The sequence below is a fragment of the Caretta caretta genome, chromosome 2 (genome assembly GCF_965140235.1).
Source record: "Caretta caretta isolate rCarCar2 chromosome 2, rCarCar1.hap1, whole genome shotgun sequence".
Lineage (NCBI taxonomy): Eukaryota > Metazoa > Chordata > Testudines > Cheloniidae > Caretta > Caretta caretta.
Window position 1 is genome coordinate 125,048,106 of NC_134207.1, and position 22,517 is coordinate 125,070,622.

General features: G+C 41.7%; 1 long non-coding RNA gene across 4 annotated transcripts in view; it reads left to right on the forward strand.

The window, feature by feature from the left end:
* Window positions 1-22,080, forward strand: part of LOC125632045 (uncharacterized) — a 209,199-nt gene extending 187,119 nt beyond the window's left edge. For all 4 annotated transcript variants that reach the window (XR_012667054.1, XR_012667053.1, XR_012667056.1 and 1 more), the window contains 2 exons: window positions 16,777-16,848; window positions 20,181-22,080. This is a non-coding gene — a long non-coding RNA (uncharacterized LOC125632045). The remainder of the gene's footprint in view (window positions 1-16,776; window positions 16,849-20,180) is intronic.
* The last annotated feature ends 437 nt before the right edge of the window (window positions 22,081-22,517 follow it).

Genomic DNA, 22,517 nt, shown 5'->3' on the forward strand with positions numbered 1-22,517 from the left:
GGATCATATCACCCTTGTGCTGTCCTAGCTGAACCAGGAAATATATATTGTTCCAGTTTCAAAGAGTACAGCCTAGCTGAGTACATTCACACCTAAATAAAAGCCTAGTGGACCACTTAGCAGACAACAATTTCCTGTATCCAACTGCTTACGTACAGAAATCCAATGGGGCTTAGCTGACACAACTATCATGGGTCTCTTCAGGCTTAAAAAGGTTGCTGTATCCTATTTTAGAGCATCTGCTGCATAACTCTTGGTCATATGGTAGCCCTTAGGAAACAGTTCTCTGTGGGGGAAAAACATATCTTATAAGCCTCATACATTAAAAACAAGCATTTAAACTTCTAATTACCACCTTCAGGATGATTCTTCCACAGTCTCTCTCAATTTGCATGTCAATGAAAACTTTGTGCCTCAAGAAACAAAGTTAAACAATGTGATTAAGCTTCCTACACACAGTAAAGGATGTTTAAGGGAGAAAACAACCCACTGTAGTTCATTAATTATTTTCTGGTTCCAGGGAATTGACCACACAAAATCCACCCAGGCTCTGTTTTATATATTCAATATCCTAAATGATGTTGTGTTTGTAGTCTTAATCTCTGTCCGATATGGCCCAACTTGTTTCCTCTAGTGCCAACAGATTTCTGCACATTTCTTTATTTTTTAATAATTTAACCATGGCAGAATTTTTACCTTTAAAATGTGCATATACGCTGGTACTGTATTCCTCTGATTAGAAAGGGGGGTTGGAACTTTTCAGTTCAGTGTGACTCATTGTGGACCTTAACCAGAAGCCCTTATTCAGGCAGAATTCCCAATTGATTTTAGTTTTCCCATGACTGAGGTCTTCAGGATTGGGCCCCACATGGCCTTGGGAAATCGTGTATATTATTGTTTCTGAATGGCTGTCCACACAGCATCCCTGAAGGGCTAGATCTTCAGTTGGTATAAATCCACATATCTCCATTGAAGCCACTGGAGCCATGTTGATTTACAGCAGCTGAGGCTGTGGCCCTTATAATCTAAGGACTGTTTTATGCCTCTTTTTTACCCCCTCTGTAAAATGGGTAAAATAAGCAGAATTATTTGAAACCAACAAGAACATTTTCACAGAAATGGCAACAGAGTGTCCAACCTTATCTGGCAACAAGCTCTGAGACTGTAGGGGGGGAGCCTGGTAGAGCATCTGTGCAGAGCTCACTGCACAGTTAGGGCTTTAGTATGAAAACAGTTCATGACCAAGAAATACATTTCTTCCCCATTAAAGATCTATGAAATGCCAATTTGTGCTCATTTCCAGAGATGGCTGACGGTTGTGAGGTCGATGGATCTGGAAGCAAAAACTTATCTTCATGAGAGGCATCTGATAGAACACGTTCACTAGGCTAGACTCATTTTTCATTATGCCTTTGATGTGTCCAGACCTGCCTGCTCCAAGCTCCTGGGAAGAATATTCCCCATAGCGAGCACCTGGCTGCTCTCCCTGTAACTGACCATTTCCACCCAGCTCCATTTGCTTGTCAGCTCCAGTATTTCCAAACTTCCTTACCGTATGGGCCACATACTGGTGAGGATATTATTTTCCTGACACCACCTCTCCATTTGCATTCACAAAGACCACTTTTCTTCCCATTTGCCACTGCACAGTGTTCCTGTGGCAACTGCAACAGTTTCTCCCAATCTGAAGAATATTGGCAGGTAGGTGTTTATGTATTTTTAGCTGCATTCAACGTGATGAGTGTTTTGTCCTTCTGACAGCAGCTAACCACACTCTCTGCTTTTGCTCTCCACTTCAGTACTCCCTCCCACCTGTTACTCTCACGTGGAAGCAGAGTACCATATGACTAGCAAGCTCTGCACAGCAGAACTTTCAAATATACTGGATTTTGTGGAACATTCCCCTTTTCAGTTGAATCAGCATTGTCTGTTCTACGGAAAAGTGAGACATCAGAAGACCCTTGAGCATGGGTGGTGGATGAAGCTTCCCCTGCGGGAGACTAGTTCCCTGCCCACCTCTTCTGCCTGCAGCCCCGCCCACACTTCACCCTGCTCTGCCCCAGGCCCTGCCCCCTCCCCTCTTGGCTTCCTTCACCAGTGCTCGCCGCTTCCCTCCTCTGTTCTCCCCCCCCATGGCGAGGCCCCCCTGCCCATCATGCCTCATGTCCCTCCTCTCCTCCATCCCCTCCCTTGCAAGGGTGTGTGTGTGTGTGCTGGGGGGGGGGTGTTGTCTGATCTTTAGATTATGTATTCATTATATTGATTACTTAAGAATCCCCAGTTATCACCTTGAGGATTGACAGGTTCTTGTCCCAAGATCAGGCCCAGTATTTAAATTATTATGTAGTTGGGAACACCGATGTGCACAGTTGCAACACTCACACTATAGGAACTCTTTTATCTTTATAAATATGGTTTATTAATACGTTTAGCATAGTCACAAACACCCCAACTCAGTAAGCCGTCATCTTCCTCATCACCATCACGTTCCCCATCATCACTAGTGTCCATCATTCTGGCACTTCCCAAGGACTACATCTCTCTCCTACTGCCCCTAGGCTGGGATGCCACTTTTATAATATGTTACGCTAACGCCGTTATGTCTGATGCATATTCAGTAGGGGATTTCCCCCCTTTTCCTTATTTGTATTCCCTCACCTTACTAATGTTTGGGTGTCTTCTTCCTATAGGTTAGTATATCCATGATCTCAACTTATTATCATATACATCAATTCATTACCAAGGCCTTTTATGGTTGGGTATCACATTTGTTATTTCTGTCCTGACCAGTTATTTTGGTTCTTTCCAAGTTGTGTTGTACCTGTTAAGTTTAAAATGGTATGACCTGAGGAAGCCCCCTATGCCAATCTTCTTCAACGCATCCTCTGTGTTAAAGGTCTTAGCCATATATGGACCTTATGCTTTAGCTAGTCACCATCTATCTAGGTGAAAGGTCCCAAACATATGTACGCTAAGTTTGCCTTAGCTCAACATGCCGGATGTGGCCTGTAGGTTCCTTGTGTAACAACCAAAACATACTTTAATATAAACCTATTATAATAAAACAAATAACCAAACCTATAAGAAAATAAGAAACTTATAAGAAAAGATATATAGGCAAGCAAGCAAGCTATCTTAGATGTATCTCATGTACCGGCTGTGTACGTCAGTTTGTTGCCAGGATACTTCTGTGGTTGACTTATGTACCTGTGGTCAGAACTTCGCCTTAAACTCTATTTTCAGCTTCCCAAATACTTGGGGTTCCCCGTTGGTCCGTTTAAATGTGCAAAGTTCATAAGCCTCAAGCCTTATGCTAACTTGCTGAAACTAATGTCTTACAGGATACAGGCCTGTAGGTTTCTTGCATTATTGCTGAATATGATGCAAAGCAGTGAATATAATAAAGGCAAGCTAGCCCATGGGGCTACAGGAGATTGAGGAGGGATGCAGTGAGCAGCAGGGATCTCCACAGAAGGGGTATGGAATGGAGGAGGAAAGGAGGGACTCACCAGGCAGCAGCTGCAGTGGGCGGTGGGGGCCTCAGGGAAGGGGTGGAGCAGGGAGGGGAAGAGGAACAGCTCAGGCAGGGCTACCACAGCTTAGCCTCCCCATGCCTATTATACCTATTATATCCTCCTATTTTATAACAAAGTCAACTGAGAGGTTGCACAAGGCTACATAAGGTAGAGCTGGATATAAAATACAGTTCTCTAAAATGTCAGACCTATGAGTCATCCACTCAGCTACACTGCCTCTCTAAAGGTATATACCAAATCTATGTACATAGTGCTCCTGCCTCTTTCTTTTCTTTTTTTAGCCCCAAGAGGACAGTGTATTATGTATGATTCTCCCATTCAAGAGCAAGTTATTTTCTGTTCCTCTCTTTCCCAGATTTTCTTGATATTCTTTAGTTGACATGAATTTAGATTTCTTCAAGTTCTTTGTCTAGGGAAAGAACTTTTGGAGGCTTTCCTACTAAACTTGTCCAATCAGACACCTCTCTGTGAGAAAAGCTTTTTGCCTTGGGATTAAACTATCTGTCTCTGTCAATCATCACTGGAATGGAAAGTCATTGGTACAAACTGATGGTTGGGATGTCCAGAAAGCTGATTAATAAGTGAAATTTCTATTTCCCATCAAAACCATGCAACATTTTACTTGTTTTTGAGGCATCCTTCTTTGTCTAAGAAAAAATGTCAAATTTTAAAATTTCCCCTCACAGATAGGTAGAGCTGGATGAAACTCAGAGGTTCTGGATTGCCAAAAGTTTGGGTATTTTGAGATATGCTGACCTTCCATTGTGGAACAAAAGCAAATTTACTGAAATTTCTCAGCAAACTGGAAATTTTGTTTTGGAAAGGCTGAAATATGGCGTTCCCAAAACAAAATATGTGAAATTGACATTGCCTGTTTCACAGCTGCTAATTGTACTCAGTCTTCAGGGCAGGGATTCTGGTAACCCACCTATTGGCTGTATTAGCTTCCAGGGTCCCTGTTCATAGAATCATAGAATATCAGGGTGGGAATGAACCTCAGGAGGTCATCTAGTCCAACCCCCTGCTCAAAGCAGGACCAATCTCCAACTAAATCATCCCAGCCAAGGCTTTGTCAAGCTTGACCTTTAAAACGTCTAAGGAAGGAGATTCCACTACCTCTCTAGGTAACCCTTCCAGTGCTTCACCACCCTCCTAGTGAAAATGTTTTTCCTAATATCCAACCTAAACCTCCCCCACTGCAACTTGAGACCATTACTCCTTGTTCTGTCATCTGCTACCACAGTCTAGATCCATCCTCTTTGGAACCCCCTTCCAGGTAGTTGAAAACAGCTATCAAATCCTCCCTCATTCTCCTGTTGGAGGGCTGGGAGCCTTGAAGTCCTCCAACAGGCTTTGCAGGGTCTGCAGCCTTTATGCAAGCCCAGGGCAAGGGACCCCAGAGCTTCCAGCTTCCCAGGCCAGCAGACTGCTCACTTAGGAGTAGGACAACTCAGAGAGCCAGTTGGCCTGAGAGTCCAGAGCCTCAGATTACCACTGAGCTCCAGTCCTTGGGAGCTGGTCTTAAGGACATCCAGGCTCCCAGTACTTCAGCATGGAGCCTGGAAGCCCTGAGAACTCCAGCTCGAGTGGGGAGCCTAGCAATGAGATCTAGCTCTAGCTGGGGGCTCTTGAGGATGGCAGGTTCCCTGCTGCAGGAACACCTTTGGAAACCTATCCGTTTTTGATAAAAATATTGTCAAACCTGCAATAGATTCAGTGAAATGCTGCACTTCAATGAGTCAACATTTTCCAACCAGCTCTCCTAGTCAGAGCAGTTTTCAGTGAAAAAGGATTCTTCACTTGAGCAGAAACCAACCAAATGTCATTCATTTGGGATGTTTTTGAAAATTAAAATTAAAATGTGAAAAGCTTACTTTGGAGAGGGGGTTGAATCTCTCAGAATTCGTCATACTCCTCCAGTAATAATATGTGCCTGACTCCCAGGGTTGTGATGAGTTTAAGATTTTAAAAGCTATTTGAGATCTTTGGATGTAAGGCACTCAGTAATAGCAAAGTAGTGCATTATTATATCATTATTAATGATTTTCTATATTATTCTGAAGGCTTTTTTTCAGAAGAAGTGAAAAAAAAACAAAAATGGATTCTCCAAAGGGTTATTTTAGTCTTTTAAATTGAAAACCTCTTGTTCCTTTATTGTGACAAGCTCACTTTACAAAACAAAAAAGAACTTAAACTACTTCCCCATCAGTTTAGCCAGGAATGAGTCCCATGACAAATGAATACCCCAGGGACACTCTGGAGTTAATCACCAGATGCCCCTCCGTGACTCCCTTAATTACTTCACTTTTGTTATTGGGAACTATTTTCTTCTTTACAAAAGTGTAATGCAAGAATGACTGCAGAATGCACCCACTGAATCCTCCCCATATATATTCCATAACATACAGAGAGAGATACAAACTCCATTAGAACACCATTTTGTAGGATAAATGGTTTATATTTAGTTAGGGATTGCTATCACAGAGCTAGATGCTACCACCCTTACTCAAATTAAGTAATACCTAAGGCCCAGGTCCTACTTTTATACATGTGAGTAATCCTGCTGAGTTCAATGGGACAACTGACATGAACAAAGTTAAGGGGACAAGTAAGTTCTGTGAAGTAAGGTCCTGATCCTTCATAGTAGTCCAATTGATTATAGTGGGGCTACCTGTTGAATAGTACCTTATTCTACCTGAGTAAGACTGACTGAATCTGACCCATATTACTTATGGCTCAGTATTCCTGTTGTTTCAACACATTTTGATCAAATGGTTAGATGCAGAAAGAAATTTCTAGGTTTTTATTGAATACATGCATAAAATATCAATCTCAAGTCAAGCCAAAAATATCCAGTAATGACTACTGTTGGAAACATAGTAATTGCTCTATTGGTTCAATTCTGGCTGCCCATCTTGTCCAGTATCCTGTCATTGGGCAACACCAGCTGTTTCCAAAGAAGTCAGAAGAAGCCTGGCAGTGGGCTGTTATGCAACAGTCCCAGAAAATGTTTCCATCTATTCCTCATTTTAAACTAGATTATGACTTAAAATAGAAGTCTTTACATTCCTACAAAACAAAGTTTTAATAAAAATGTATTTACAAATATAGCTCCAGATAGTCTTATTATCCACATGAATATCCAATCTTTTTCTGAATCCTTCTACTCTCTTGGATGCAATGAAATATTGTGGCAAGTTATTCCACAGTACAACATCCTTTTGCAATTTGCTCTGTTCAGGGAAGGACTTGCAGGATCAAGGTCTATCTTTTCTGTCTCTGTAAATTAATGCCCTTTTATTTATTTTTTGCAGTTGAGGGGGGGATAGAGAGGTGTTAAGAAGCAGTAGCTGGAAGCGCTGACATTCTATCAACTTAACTTGACGATTTATATTGCAAACTTTGTTTCTAAAATGACTGTTTTGGTAGACACCCAATCTTTGCTATGGCCGAACTGTTCTGTTGCTACCTATCTTGGCTTTTTCATATGTATAAAATGTTTTGGATGAAATCAATATATTCAGGAAAGTGTCTCAGTGGTGCTTTATAGTAAATGACAAAATAAACCTAGAGCTGAAACAAAATTGACTTAAAGTTTTCCATCCTTTACACTGTTTGAAATCCGCAGTGGCAACATCAACAAGCCCTCAATCCTGTGAGTAGCTAAGCACCACCATGCCCACTGGCAGCGTTAGCACTCCAGGTCACTCAGCACTTTGCAGGTGCTCAGTACTTGGTAGAAAAGGGTCCTAAATGATGTGACCTTCAAGGTCTCAGAACAGAACAGTGGGAGGAACTGGCAGACTACTACCAGAAAATCTTAGCCAAACAGCACTGGTGGCTGTTGCAAAGGTTACTGTGCCTTTGATGAAAACCTTCCCCTCCCATCCCCCGCCCAATTTACAGAAATATGCTGATGGTTGTTGAAACACAATAAAATTGAAAAACAAAGTCTGCACTTCTGAAACATGCAATCTCAAATACCTTAGACTTCTCAATGAGTAATGTCTCTGTGTAGAGTAACAAAATGGATATCTGATATTTTAAAATCAGTTATCAATTATAACACATACCTGACCTGCAAGAAAAGTGATCAAACATATACCTAACAGAGAGGAGTGATATATATGTGATGTGGAGGACTAGGACTCCGATCAGAAGCTCAAAGGGAGAGACTAGGACTGACTGGGCAAAGAGACTGGGATGAGGAACCGTACTACTTCCCGCAGTACTCATTGGCCGGGAATGGTGAACCGCGCCCATTGGGAGCTGCGGGGGGTCGTGCCTGTGGACAGTCAACATAAACAAAATGTCCCATGGCCCGCCAGTGGACTACCCTGATGGTCCGTGTGCCTAAAGTTGCCGACCCCTGCTCTATTATAAAGAAATATCCTATACATTCTACTTTAGAATAAGATTTGTAGTAGATACAGGCTATCCTAGTATTCTGTTGAATACAGTACAGATAGAATACAAGAAACCAAAACTGATTAATTTGATTAATGTAATTATATTTTTCATATTCATTATTAAACAAATTTTGTTATTTTCTGAGTTGGGTGAATAACTCACATGGCCATGTTACTCAAATAACTTATTTGATGAATTTCACATTTTTGAATAAGCTATTCAATTATTTTTTAATTATTCATCCATCTTTACTGATAACTTTTGGCTTTTGAATGGTGGCTCTAGTAGGACAAATTTGTTTTTCCTTATGCTTGTGAAAATCTAATATTCAGCCCCAAAGCTACATGTTTATGGCCCACGAAGTGGTTCTGAAATCCATACGATTGCCTTTAAATCAATGGCAGTTTTGCCTGATTAGCAAAATTAGTATTGGACACATTATCCAACAGATTGAAATAACTAAATTCTGCTCTCGTTTAAGCTAATGTAAGAGCTAAGGGTGAAATCCTGGACCTACTGAAGTCAATAGTCATTTTACCATTGACTTCATTGGGGCTAACATTACATTCTCTAAAAGAAAAGGAGTATTTGTGGCACCTTCGAGACTAATGAATTTATTTGAGCTTAAGCTTTTGTGAGCTACAGCTCACTTCATCGGAGTGCATCCGATGAAGTGAGCTGTAGCTCACAAAAGCTTACGCTCTAATAAATCTGTTAGTCTCTAAGGTGCCACTAGTACTCCTTTTCTTTTTGCGAATACAGACTAACACAGCTGCTACTCTGAAACCTGTCATTACATCCTCTGATGTTCCACCATTGAAGTCTGTGGGTCTGGTTCTGATCCCACGCTGGTTTTACACTAGCACTGCTCTACTTCCTTCCAGGGAGTTACTCTTAATTTACAGCAGTATAAGTTAGAAAAGTAAGCCCCACTGATTTGTTATACTGGGTATATCTAGTATATAGTGCCATTTTAGCAAACAAGTTAAGCATGTGCCTAACTTGAAGCATGTGACTAGTCCAACTGTCTTAGAGAGTTATCTCCTCACATGCTTACAATATGGCTGAATTGTAGTCTAAATGAAGGCTAATTAGGGCCAAATATATTATATCTATATCTATCTATCTACCTACCTATATAATCTCCCAAAGTATGGCTTGCTGTGAAAGAATTGGAATCAAGTGGAAAGCTCTGAATATACTGTACTTTGCAAACTACTTTTGCGAGCTGCCTACTCTGCTCAGACGCAGTGATTGCCATTGAAATATTTACCATTTTATCGTTTGTCTAATTAACATTATTCCTGTATTCTGCAAATACTCTGATAATTTTTATTACTTACAAATGACAATTGTAAAGGTTGTAATGGCAACCACTGTACTGCATGAGTGACTTGTGGAAAGCAATTCGATATTTCATTTGAGTTTCTCTTTCCCGGTATGCAACTGCAGAGATTTTTCCGTTCCACAGCTCCAAAACCAATCAAACCATTTATTTATATATATTTTGTAAAATCCCTGTTTTTAGGACACATTGGTTCCAAGTTCTCTGCATATTAATTTTATCACATTTGCCATTTGTGGATCCTGTTTTATACAACCTCATGTCTGTGGTAAATCCAGAAAACAGTGATGGGTGCCAAACCTTTCATGAATCCCAAAGCTTTGATTATGATACACTATTCCAAAAAATGCCTCCAAAAAGGGGTTGCTTCCTTAACCATGGAAGGATTTTTTGTGAATGTTACCTCACCAGCAGGCAGCCCATATGGTGCCAAATCCTGTAAACTAGCTATAACTAGGTATAAAATTCATAGGAAAAAATGTAATTTATCACAAGTGCACAGCTGGTGTCTCCTTCTAAGTGGTTGTTTCCTAATCTGATACCAACCTGTTCACAGCACTGCTCTGTTATTGAGCTATAAAATCAATAACAAATAGCATGCATGCTCCCTTGAGAGATTAACCATTTATTTCAGCTGTGAAGAGCAAATGAAGGTCAAAACAGGGGAGTTGTTTTTTAAAAAGTGTGTGTGTGTGTGAGAGAGAGATAAAAGGAAGGAAGGAAGGAAGGAAGGCTCCTTTGGACTAAATGGTCCTTTGGACTAAGTGCAATAAAAACGTAGCATGCTTTTTATGAGAGGAATTTTTATTTTTAAAGCAGCTGATTTTCAAGGTCAGATTTAAATGTAATTTTTCATTGTGTGTTCATAAAAATGCCTGGGTATGATTTTGGGATATATCAATATTATGTTGCTGCTCTATCACGTCGCGGCACGTCACATTCAACAGCTTGTAGAGCGCTGCAAGGGGCAGACTGATAGTTTCTGACAAATACAACTCTTGGTACACGCAGAGATTGGCTCAAGTTGTCATTGGTCTTCCCTTCATTCCCTCCTCCTACCCCTGCAAAATTCCACTGTCCTCTTGCCCCTTTGAGCTGCTGTGCAATCAGAAGGAGAAATGGGAGTTAGGCACCTAAATATCTTTGAGGATCTGGGCCTGGGCATATTGCAGACTTACTTCCTATTTGGGGGATTTCTGATGTCTCCAAGTCAGTAAGGACACTTCTCTCCCCACTCAGCTGGTGAGCAGAGGCAACTGGGAGAAAAAGGGATTTCATGTCATTCTTGTGAGCAGACAATTGGAGGGAGGGGGGTTGTGGGAAGTTCTGGTATCTAAAAGCTAAACTATATACCCTCCCCCCCCACCATTTTGCTACAAAAATGACTGCCCTGAGTTTCAGAGGCTGCTACACTATGAATCACTGGGAAAATTCCTATCTCACATTGGCAGTCCCACTCCTCCTCAGTGGCCTTGCTAGCCCCAAAAGCCACCTTTGTTAAGTGAAAAGACACTTTTGTAACCCTTCTGCCAGGTGGGAGTCAGCAGCAACAAGGCCCGGGTTCAAATCTAGGGGTTTCTCTTAACAATGCAAAACAGAACCAGCTTGAGCCCCCATCCAGTTAACACCATACCTAGGCACCTCTAAGAAGAAATTCCCCTCTCACAAGCACTGAGTCTGTGTATAACAAATGGGAACTTTTATTAAAATGGAAAGGGAACCAAGCATTAGTTTAGGAAAAAAACCCAAACCACATTCAAAAACAAGCAATCGTAAGCCAATCCGAGCCCACAGTGCGTTAGGCATTGTCCTTTGCCTCGGTGGCCAGTGAATGAATGTCCTTTTAGCACACCACTCTCCTCTCCCTCCACTGCACCCCGCTCACAGTTGACTGTCCTTGGTCTGCAAAGAGCCAGAGTCCAGAGGTCTGTAGATGTGGGTTCACCTCCCACTCTCAGGGTCTGTAGGGATATCAAGCAATGCCTCAGCTGCTGCTGACACCTCTGCCACTGACTCACAATTGCAGTCGTTCACTCTACTGGCCCGCTGGCTGCTGTGGCCACCATTTTTGCCAGCACTGTCGTTTGCCCTGGCGCTGCTCTGCTTCTCTTCTGCCACCTGCCACTCTCTGCAATGCCACATCCTTAGGTCCTACCACTTAACCCAGTGCTCAGTGATTTCAGTGTGCGGTAACCTCACTGCTAATGCAGGCTAAGTACTTTCTTTTACTGCAGCATTGTCCCACAGCATGTCTAAAGCTCAGCAGCTCAACCTGATTATCAGCAATTTCAGCTCTACTGATCACTTAAACCAAAGACTCTTAATTGAGTCTAATCAGCTGTCTTTAAACAGTGGAGTTGGGGTGGAGGTAGATAAAATGGTGTCTAGGACTCTTAATCAGATCCCACTCCACCCAGTAGGAACACCTGTCCCCCACCTTCTCTCTCCTTTCACTGGGATTTGGGATCCCTACCCTTTGCTTAGGGAGTGTAGGTCAGTGGAGGGTGACCATGGGTGTCACGTAATGGAGGCTTGGGGGAAGCTAAGCCTCCCCAAACTTCCACTAATGCTCGCTGCCACAGCCATGGGGGCTGGGCTCAGAGCTCCTCCAGATGGCCGGGGCTTAGGAGGGCGTGGGCGGACCGGCTGGTGGACCAGGGCTCGAGGCAGTTTGGACAGGCCAGCCAGGGCTCATCTGGCCATGGTGGGAGCTTTGCGGGGGGGGAGGGGTCCTCTGGCCCCAGCGGGTGATTGTGAGGGGTGGAAGGGATGGAGTGGGGTGGGTCCTCAGGAGGAAGAGGCAGGGCAGGGGGCTAACCTTCCCGAACGGGGGGTTCACATGCTGCCCATGGGGGTTACTCCCTCAATCAGGGCATGCGAAGCACCGTTTTGACATCTCATTTTGTCATGAGCTGGCAGAGCTTCAGTTACAGGCAGAGATAGGGAGAGTGACCCCATTTACAGTACATCACCGGTAGCTGCTGTAGAGCAGTGTGACTTGAATCTTTCAGTTTAGCGATGCAACAGACACAGCACAAGCAGGAACGGTTCAAGTTTCCCCTTTATTGCTCTTTTGTTCCTTAACTTTTACCTAGAAGGACCTTTCCTGGGTTCTAGGAGTGAGAGGGTACTTTAATTGTTAAGCTCGTGTTTGTTCATATCTTCAAAGATGTTTTTTTTTCTATTTTCTGTTCATGCTAACAACAAAAATAATCGTCAGAATTTACTGAATCCAAATCTACCAAAGTCATTCTCCTTTCACAGTACTGCCCCGACTATTAAATAATTCTTGGGACTGAAATGTAAGGTAATTCTTTACTTGTCGGAGATTGTTGCATGACCTTTGAGAAAATAAAAGCTTAATAAGCACATAAAAGCAGCTACCACATCCTGTGCTCATCAATATTGTGGTAGACTTATTTGAAAAGTTTGCTAAGTTAAGTGAAACCCAATGAATTGTATCACTTTTCTGTAACAGAGAAAAGAGCTCACATTCTGCTTGGCTGGATTCATAGGTCTCTCCCCTCTGTGAAGACCAGTTTTCCCCAACAATAGTTGCTTTTTGCTTTGAAAAGATGGAGTTATACAGACGTATAACAGGGGTAAATGAGATCATAACCAGACATATGTATGGTGTGTAAATTCATATATATTTGCTAAAGTCACCCTTACAGCTCAGTAAGTAGTACAAAACATTTCAATGATTTGTGTTGGCATTTTTTAATGAATATGCTTTGGCCATATTGCTTCTTATACTTGCTTTCAGCAAAGAATCAAACCACTGAATTAGTTATTTATCAGCTCTACTTAACGTTCATTGTGAAAAATTTCTCACTGCAAAACCAGTTCACAGAATGTCTATTCTTTAAGCTACACAGCAAACCAGATGTTATACCTGTATAGACAATGATGATTATAAAATTGAAACCAGATTCCTCCCTCCACCCTGTTCCAACACCCCACCATGCACAATGGGTATTTCTTAGTTCTGTGCATCCATTTAACAGTATGAAACAATGCCACTGAGACCAGGCAGAGCGAAGCTAGTTCAGTGAGTGATACACCAAACTTAAAAAAAAAAAAAAAGGAGTTTTGCCAATCACAGAGTCAGGAAATGTGTTGACTTTTAAGCAGTTTAGTCCCCATGAGTACTCTGATCTTAGGAACTGTTTCCTTTGACATCTTGTAATTTTACTGCTATGATTGTAATAATACTTTCATTTATAAAGCAACACCCACCAAGATGCCCAGAGTGATGCACATACAATTAAAAATATAACAAAACATAAAATAAAGACCATAAAGATCAAAAATCATGAGGCAAAATACTGCACTGCTGTTTTGCAGCTGTAGTCACCATGGGGTGATCCTCTGTTGTGAGGTGAGCAGAAGTGCATGAAGCTTTGTCCTTCTGTAGAGGGACAGCCTCCCACCCCAATGAATTTCCTTTTTAAGAGAGGGTCTTCCCTGTTTTCTAACATTCCCAAGCAGCATAGTAGACCTGATTTTCTTCCCACTTGCACTGGTTTCACACCTGTATAAATCCACTGACTTCAGTGGAATTATTCCTGATTTATATCAATCTGAAATCAGGATCAGGTCCAATATGTCCAGTGTTTAGGAATCAAAATATTCTGGACTATTACATTCTACTCTCTGCTATGGTACTGAATCACTTTGTAACCTCAGGCAAGTGACTTAGGACTAGATTCCCAAAGGGGATGTGGACTCAGCATTATAACACTTAATTTTAGGCAGCTGACCATTTAGTAGCCTAGCTCCCATCCCTCACCAGGATCAGGGTGCCTAATTTTGGTGCCTCCTTCCAGACCAGTCTTCATTTGGGATTCACAGCCAGGAATCCCCTCCTGGAGTCTGGTGCCTAAAACAGTAGAGGTCCCTCCTCCACTTATAAATGGTGATTCCCTTACAAACTTTAGCCGAGTGGTTAGAGCACTCACCTGGGATATGGGAGACCTGGATCTAATTCCCACACCAGGCGGGACGGGGAGATTGACCCAACTCTTTCACATCCTGGGTGCGTGCCAGTTTGTGAATCCTGACAGGGCTTAGGGCATGAGACAGATGGTGAGCCAGCTCTGAGCACATACAGTCAACAAAGTTTAGGTGCCTCAAGGACTTTAACAGTGGAAACTTAAGTGCCCAGGTACTTTGGGCACTTACTGAGTTAGGCGGAAGGTGAGTGGATCTTTTGAGGATTGCAGTGGTACCTAAATGTTGGACGTAGGTGCCTAAAATATCAGTTAGGTGCCTGAGTCCTTTTGTCAATTTAGACTTTAACGTCCCTGTGTTTGATTATCCTTCTGTAAAATTAGTAGAAATAATGCTCATCTCAGTGGGATGCTTTGGGGTCAGATTCTGATTCACTTCAACAAGGTAAGAAAGGAGTAAATCCACTGAAGTCAGTGGCATTAGGCTGGAGTAAAATCACTGTGAATACTTTCCCTGGTGAAGTGCTTTACAAACTACATACACTAGGATACAAAGAGCAGTGAACTGCAGGCACTCTGAGGTGGAGGATGGAAACTAACTGGTGCATAGCACTACAGTAGAGAGAAAATGTTGTACAGGGACTCCAGAGCAAATGCCTAATCATGTGAAAGTTGTCATTGGATCTATAGTTAGGCAGGACAGACAGAACCTCAGGTTTTAAGGTGCTGTCTGAAAATTCACACAGAGCAAACAAGGAATTTACCTCAGAAGGATGAAGGAGGCAGTTGTGACTTTTCACATTGGAACTATGGTCCCAGGCAGTTTTGGTATCTCAAATGTGAGGCACAGACTTCTGGGTTGTCCCCACTCTAAAACAAAATGGCAGCCACAAGTTTTTAAAGGCTGCTACCACTATTAATCACTAGGAAAATTCCCATCTCATCTGGTAGTAACACTCCTCCTTAATGGCCTCCCTTGCCCAGTGTACCCCCTACATCTGCGGAAAGAAATGGCTTCCTTGTTGCTCCTCCTTATTTCCCTGAACCCAGCCATGGCCTTCGTGCTCCCGTCTCTCTCTCATTCCATTCACTTCTCACAACCCTTCTCCACAACTGTCTGCTCACAAGAATGGCATGCAATCCTTGTATCTCCCCTACTTCTCCCAATTGCCTCTGCTTGTCAGCTAAGAGGGTAGAGAACTATCCTAACCGACCTGCAGACATCAGGAATCCCCAAGCAGGAAATAAAAGTCTTCAATACAGCTAGGCCCAGATCTTCAAAGATATTTAGGTGCCTCTATCTTTCACTGTGAGGCACCTAAAATCCTTTGAGGATCTGGGCCTCAGTACTAATTTATACAGTTATCATGTAATGCTAAGGCCAAAGACTTCGGGCCAGGTCCTCAGCTGGTATAAATGCCCTAGCTCCAGTGACTTCAAGAGAGCTACAGGGATTTACATGAGGATTCAATTGTTCTTTCTTTTTCTTTCTTTCTTTCTTTCTTTTTTAAATGATAGATTCTAGAAGTAACAGGTCACCAATCCAACCTCTAGACTTTCAAACACTAAATTTACCTAAAACGTAGGCAGAATGTGGCCAGGGGAGGCAAAAACGTGGGCATCTGCTATTCATCTTTTAACTTAATTACTGCAATATGATCACACACGTCACCCACACCTACAAAGCTTCCTTCCTGAAGTAGAGAAAGATGCCTATCACAGATGGGGGAAAAAAGTTATAGAAAACAGTCTTACCACAAGATACGCTCTAGTGTTCTAAGCACAACACTGGGTATCAGCAGTTCCTGAATTTTAATGGAAGCCCATGGCAGATTTGTCATTGATTTTCATGGGGCTAGTGTATTACCCTTCACCTCATTCAAATGCTATGTTATTCTCTTGTGCTGACATACTGCATTACAACTATGAACTGCGCCATTCCCTGAGAATACTATTGAGTGAATTCAGTTTGCATTTTAATTGTTTTCAGCTGTTCGCATTCTGAACCGAAACAGCACTACCCTCCCACCCCCAAGTGCAGTGGCTGATAGTGCAGAAGTTGGAGTCAGAAATAATAATGAAGCTCTTGTAGTTGGATTTGAACCCTATCATGATGACCCATAAACAAAGTCTGATGGGCTTTGCCCCTTAATGGGTACTTCAGGTGCACAGTGAGTGGATCATGAGGTGGAGATGTTGATTCCGTTTGGACTTCTGCCCTTGCAGCTACAGTACCACAATCTGGGCATTATCTGCCTTTGCTGAAAAGCTCATTTCCATTTCAGCATCTGTTCATGCACGGAAGTCTGTCTCTGCCACTTCTGTGGTATGTCTAGTGTAATTTCCCCACTTCTTATTGCATGTTTGTTGCTCTCCTCTTGCTTTCTGCAACAATCTCACACACTCTTCTGATGCCCCTCATGCCAAACCTATATCTGCATATAGCCAGGCCCTTGCCTCAAACATTTGAAATATCTGTTCTAGCAAGAGATGGTCTTCATTTTAGGCATAAACTAATCTCCTTCTCTCACAGGCGCTGTGTGATAATCCTACATTTTCTGCTGTCATTTATCCAAATCATAAATGCAGAATCATGAAACCAGAGGTAAGAGGAAATGTTATATATCATAAAGAAGTTAATTCTCTAGTATTTTAAGATCCCTGCATTCTTATTTTTCTCATACACAGTTTTGAGGGTCTTTCCTATTTTGTGTCCAGTACTGGGAGATTATAGCCCTGTATTTTCAGAGAATTTCATAGGGATTTAGCTACATATTGTAACTCCCATTGACCTTATTAGGAATTATGTGCCTAAATCTCTGTGCAAATATTGGAACATGTAAGGTTAAAGTGGCTTTTTTTAGGGTTTTTTTGTCTTATCCTCTTTTTGTTCTTTGAAAACTCTCACCCACCCCTCCCCAAAATGATAAAAGTAAATGCCTTTTTATAGTAAACTTACTGTAAACTACCTGAACATACACTAAGTTCTACAAAAAGAAAAGGAGTACTTGTGGCACCTTAGAGACTAACCAATTTATTTGAGCATGAGCTTTCGTGAGCTACAGCTCACTTCATCAGATGCATAATGTGGAAACTGCAGAAGACATTATATACACAGAGACCATGAAACAATACCTCCTCCCACCCCACTCTCCTGCTGGTAATAGCTTATCTAAAGTGATCGCTTTCCTTACAATGTGTATGATAATCAAGTTGGGCCATTTCCAGCACAAATCCAGGTTTTCTCACCCTCCGCCCCCCCCCCCCCACAAACTCTCTCTCCTGCTGGTAATAGCCCATCCAAAGCGACCACTCTCTTTACAATATGTATGATAATCAAGGTGGTCCATTTCGAGCACAACTAAGTTCTACGTAGACGAAAATCTTTAGGTGTCTGTAGCCACACAGGATATTCGTCGTTCCAAGTGGGTGAAATGCCTTTGAAAATGAAAACATAGTCAGGCTTTATAGGCCATTGCATTTTTAGATGGAGTCACATACTCTACCCAGTCTCAGACTATGCCCAATCCAACTGCTGTATGTGCCAGCCAAGCTCTTTAAATGTTAGAGCATGCTCCTTCTTCCAATGCTATATTAACATGGAAACCAGTTAGCCAGAAGTGAATTTGTGATGACTTGCAGACATCAGGAATGAAAATATCCCAGATGACAGCTCAGATGCCAAGGAAAGCTTGTTGGGCTAAAGATTTCCCACTTTATAACATTGGAGAAGAGAACAGAAGGTTAAGGCCTTTTGGCTCTAAGTCCATTCACTTTTCTTAAAGATATTGTTCTTTTGTGTATCTCGTGGACTATTGCTCAGTTTCACGTTGTAGCCATATTTAATTCCCATTTGTTCCACAGTCTCCATCAATATAGTAAACTAGAGCTGGAACACCCAGGTCTGCATTTGTTACACAGATTTTCTAAATACTGCACTTTTGATTAGTGTAATTCATTCCTTGTTTGCGTGCCTCTGGTTTCATCAACAAATCACCAGCTCCATCAAGTACTGAGCAAAGGTATATGGCCCCACCTCAGAAGAACGATTCACTTTGAAACCTTTGCTGGTGTTACTCATGCAAGACTCCCAACCAATTCAAAGCAGCAGGCTTCATGGTATCTTAACATCCAGTACTAGGGCTCACTGGAAAACAAGAATTTCACTTTATAAAAAGTTTTGAGGTGCTGAAATTTGTTTTTGTCCTGCTCCTGAATGAAAATAAGACCTTTCAACATTGTTCATGAAAGAACAAGATAGAGTGATACCTCAGAATGGGGATGAGGAAACTCACTTAGGATGTAGGACACCCAAATTCCAGTCCCTGTGCTGCCTAATTAAGATTAGGAACTCAACCCTATTTCTTCTACATGCCACACAAGGGCCCGAATCACCAGACTATAGTCAGTTTCTCTCTCTCTCTGTCTTCTGTTGGAGCTGACCTCTTAGTGAATATTGAATTATTTATACAGAGACACAGAGAGGTGAGTGTCCTAACAACTGGGCTACTGGTTGATCTGAGGTTGCTCTCTTTTCTCTCTCTCGTCCTGGACCTAACAAACCTTTCCAGTGCAAATTTCTACAAAGTTTCAATGTCAAGAAATCAGCATTTGATGACAAAAAAGACTTGTCAAAGAAAAAAAAAATCCTGACCAGCTCTGCCCAATAAATCATTTTCATCTCTCCTGGCAAGAAAAGGACCAGGTCAATAGCCCATGACTTCTTTTCCCAATGGGCTGCAGTAGAGCTACTCACTTAAGTGACCAGGTAAACTTCTGAGTTATCTTCCACCTTCTGGCCCCATCTTGGCTAGGGAAAGACTGGGACATATTGGCATGTTTGGACTGTGCACTGAGGTTAATGAGTCTCTGCAACAGCTGGTTCTGGAACTATTGCATATGTTGCTATTGGACTTCAACCTGGCCCTGCTGCCATTCTTGTTGGGCTTCCTGCTGCTTCATAAATTGCAAGAAGGTCATTGTCTTCTGCCGCTGGGTTGTTCCTAGGGTTTCAGGTGGAATCTTTCTCTCCCCTCCCTTGTTGCTACTGTACAGAGGGTATCACCAAGCATTTTCACATCCCAATAGTGTGAACAAGCCACACTTGCCAGCAAGAGTCAGCAGGACTAACTCAGCAGCTTTAGCAGTGCTAGAGGCCTTAATAACAGGGTGGATCAAGAGAAGAATCCTACATTTCTATCCAAGTTTGTAGAACCTGCTACTCCATTGCTGGCACTCATATCTGATGCTATTGTATTTGTATGAAATTGTATACATATAGGCCCAGATTTTCAAAGCTACCTAAGGGAATTTGGATGCTTGAGTTCTATTAAAATGAACATGTACTGGGTGTCTAAATCCCTTAGACAATTTGAAAAATTTCAACCAGTGTCCTTTCCTGAGAAGATATTCAAAAAAGTAACATGTTAATAGCAAATATGAAAAGGAAAAAAAATATAATCAGGAAAAAATATGATCAGGAAAAAAAATTCTGTGCCATACAACAATGGCAAAAAATATTAAAACGTAGAAGTGCTCAGACCTGTCACTTTAAAAGAGATTGGATTATTTTTTCCCATTGCTATTTTTTTCTAAAACCTAGTGTAGCTGACCTTTGTGGCTCAGTGGTATGGGACCACCACTGAGATAATGTTATTAATATCTTAGCACAGCTACATTAATAATCCAAATGAAACACAGTTAAACATGGTCTTTCCAACTTTCCCAATGACTTGGCACCAGCAGCATGCGTGGTGGGTGCAGGTGACCTGTTTTCAACAGCTGCCTCAGATTTCCTGACTCCCCGTGGTGGAGCAGGGAGAAGAGGTGATGAATGTTGGCTGCACTGATATGGATTGATACTATGCTCAAGACAAGTTATTTCTGTATGCCCTTTTTGGGGTCAAGAGAGTAAGCCTGGTCTGATCTTATTTACAGTGAAGGAACCGTGGATGCTCAGCACCTCTGAAAACCAGTGCAAGGTGGCTTACGTGGACACTAAACCCAAAATTGGAGGCATCCAAATTAAAGGAGAGCTCTGAAAAATTGGGCATAAGTGATTTGCTGAAGGTCACAAAGGAACTCACTGTCAAAGCTGGGAAGAGAATTCAGAAGTTTCTGGCTTCCAGTTCTATGCTCAGACCATGAGATGTATTGCCTCTTTACATTAGACACACATTATATTAAAATATGTCATTCATATATAACCACCCCTCCTCCAGGCCACTAATGAAATTGTTAAAGATCCAAACACTGATTCCTGTGGCACACGGACACCTCTCCCAACTGGACACATTTTAAATTTATCAATCTCTGCTCCTTGTGTTTCATTTTTGAGATACCATGCTGAAGAATGGCAGCATTTGGTATGTAAGACAGCACATTAAAAGTAGCAGTGTTGAGAGCATAAACATCAGTTGTGCTCCAAGAACTTGGCACAGTGGAGCCAATAGACAAGGCTGAAAGTAGAAAATTACATGCCCAGAAGTGTGAGGAAGAAACCCTGAATAAATCTATCCTTTAGTTTAGTCTTATTAAGAATAGTAATTCATAAGCCTTGGTTGAAATGTATTTATGTTCTCCATGCGTGACAGCTTTAAGTTTCCATATAAATACTGATATGAACAGATGAGCCGGTTCATGGTAAGTTATGGTAACCCTCTACCCCAGCTTGACTCTTCATTGCCTCTGTGAACCCATAGCTTTAGCTCAAAAGGAATTTTAACTCAAAGGAATGACTTGATAAAGGTGCTTTTAAAGCAATTAGGCTAACATGGCCATCAACCACCAGGGTACTATGCAAATTAGCTTCCTCTTCTGGAAACTGATAAACTACACAATTTTTAACACAAAGTAATTGTTTGGCAAAATGATACAACCTTTTTATGGTTGGTATTATCCACTAAACAATAGCTGAGATGCCAAGAACACTGTAACCAGAGCAGTGGGAGGCTGCTGCTCCCATTGGAGTTTTGTGTTGACTGCCAGGATTGGCATTAAGGATAGGCCACACAGGCTAAAGTTAACATGCTGATGGCCACTTGTGTTTTTCACCCTATCCTGTAGACCTTATCCAAGCAGGTTTATTAACGAGGAATTAGAACACCAGTGGCCACCCAGAGCCTATGCACACAAATACTTCCATTATTGCTTCCCTAACTGGATAGTAAGTAACTATAGTGGAGCATTGTTCGGGGGGAAAAAAAACAAACAATCTAGCATGCACACAGCCACAGGTACCAGCTGGTAAACATGTCCAGGGATGGGATTTTGGATATTGGGGAAAGGGCACTGCCACATATGACATCATCTTTCCTCCATAATGAAAAACATTTTCATCTATTTTTTGAATCCTAAACACATTCATTGAACCAGCAATGTAGGTGGATTCTCCCAAAGAACTATGAATGTGTCTAGCACATATGGGGTGCCATGCAATATAGAAATAATCATAGATTTTTGCATACAAAAGTGAATCTGAAGTTTTACTAATTTGAGAAAAAGTATCACTTTTTTTAGAGCCAGATGCTCAACTGATGTCATTTGGTAAAACCATAGAGAAGCGATGCCAATTTATACCAGCTGATGTTCTGGCCCTTTTTATACTACTAGCAGCTTTCATATATGTATAATGAGAAGTACACTAAACAGTCTTCTTACACTTATTACTTAATATTCAGTTACTTCTTGACTGTGTTTACATTTAAAGAAATACCATCAATGTTTATAACACTGAACTGTGACCCTTTTTAATCTTTAACTTTGTTTGCAAAGTCTGCAAAAGTGGGAAATTAGACGTTTACCAAATCATATACAGAAAAGGAGTGCTTGTGGCACCTTAGAGACTAACCAATTTATTTGAGCATGAGCTTTCGTGAGCTACAGCTCACCTCATCGGATGCATACCATGGAAACTGCAGAAGACATTATATACACACACAGACCATGAAACAATACCTCCTCCCACCCCACTGTCCTGCTGGTAATAGTTTATCTAAAGTGATCATCAAGTTGGGCCATTTCCAGCATTTCCAGTGCTGGAAATGGCCCAACTTGATGATCACTTTAGATAAACTATTACCAGCAGGACAGTGGGGTGGGAGGAGGTATTGTTTCATGGTCTCTGTGTGTATATAATGTCTTCTGCAGTTTCCATGGTATGCATCCGATGAGGTGAGCTGTAGCTCACGAAAGCTCATGCTCAAATAAATTGGTTAGTCTCTAAGGTGCCACAAGTACTCCTTTTCTTTTTGCGAAGACAGACTAACACGGCTG